Source organism: Schistocerca americana, unplaced genomic scaffold (genome assembly GCF_021461395.2).
Source record: "Schistocerca americana isolate TAMUIC-IGC-003095 unplaced genomic scaffold, iqSchAmer2.1 HiC_scaffold_452, whole genome shotgun sequence".
Taxonomy (NCBI): domain Eukaryota; kingdom Metazoa; phylum Arthropoda; class Insecta; order Orthoptera; family Acrididae; genus Schistocerca; species Schistocerca americana.
The window spans coordinates 115,001-115,793 of record NW_025726184.1 but is presented as its reverse complement, the minus strand read 5'-3'; the positions used below and the strand labels follow the sequence as shown (position 1 = coordinate 115,793).

The 793-nt window shown below is 59.3% G+C and overlaps 1 non-coding gene across 1 annotated transcript in view; it reads left to right on the top strand.

Annotated features, from left to right (window-relative positions):
• The first annotated feature begins 511 nt into the window (after positions 1 to 511).
• LOC124583265 overlaps positions 512 to 793 on the top strand; it is a 1,910-nt gene continuing 1,628 nt past the window's right edge. The window contains exon 1 of the ribosomal RNA XR_006974125.1: positions 512 to 793. This exon is cut by the window's right edge and continues 1,628 nt beyond it. This is a non-coding gene — a ribosomal RNA (small subunit ribosomal RNA).

Sequence of the window (793 nt, the reverse complement as noted above, 5' to 3'; positions counted from 1 at the left end):
GCCCGGCGCTCGGCGCCGCGACGCCGTCTGCTGCTCGGTCGCCTCTGCGGTTCTCGCAGGTGGTTTGTATCGCAGCTGTGCGGACGTGTTGGCGCGTGCGCTGTGCTGGGAGAGTTCGCTTCGGCACCCAAGTGGGGCTTTTGTCCTTCTGTGGCGCTGGCGTTGGAGCTGCCGGCCACCGTAGGTGGCGCGTGTTGTCTCCCGCCGGCAATGCCACGACAGCACGCTCCCGGGCCTCTGTCGGCAGCGGCAAGCTCAGTTGGGAGCACGGGTGGTCGCACCTAAAGCGTCTACTCGCCAAACTCCGGGCGATTGCGCCTCTCTCGAACCCGACCAAGTACTTAGGACGGCGCTGCGCGCCGCCGGGACCTGAGAGGGTTTCGAGGTGTATTGTGCAGGGGAGCTCAGCCTCCTCCTGTTTGCAGAATAATTGAGCGGACGCTTGCGTGTTCGCGCGGGCCCCCGGGACACACTCCCGGGCGGCCGGCTGCTCAGCTCTAGTTGACGCAGCTCCCTGGTTGATCCTGCCAGTAGTCATATGCTTGTCTCAAAGATTAAGCCATGCATGTCTCAGTACAAGCCGCATTAAGGTGAAACCGCGAATGGCTCATTAAATCAGTTATGGTTCCTTAGATCGTACCCACGTTACTTGGATAACTGTGGTAATTCTAGAGCTAATACATGCAAACAGAGTCCCGACCAGAGATGGAAGGGACGCTTTTATTAGATCAAAACCAATCGGTCGGCTCGTCCGGTCCGTTTGCCTTGGTGACTCTGAATAACTTTGGGCTGA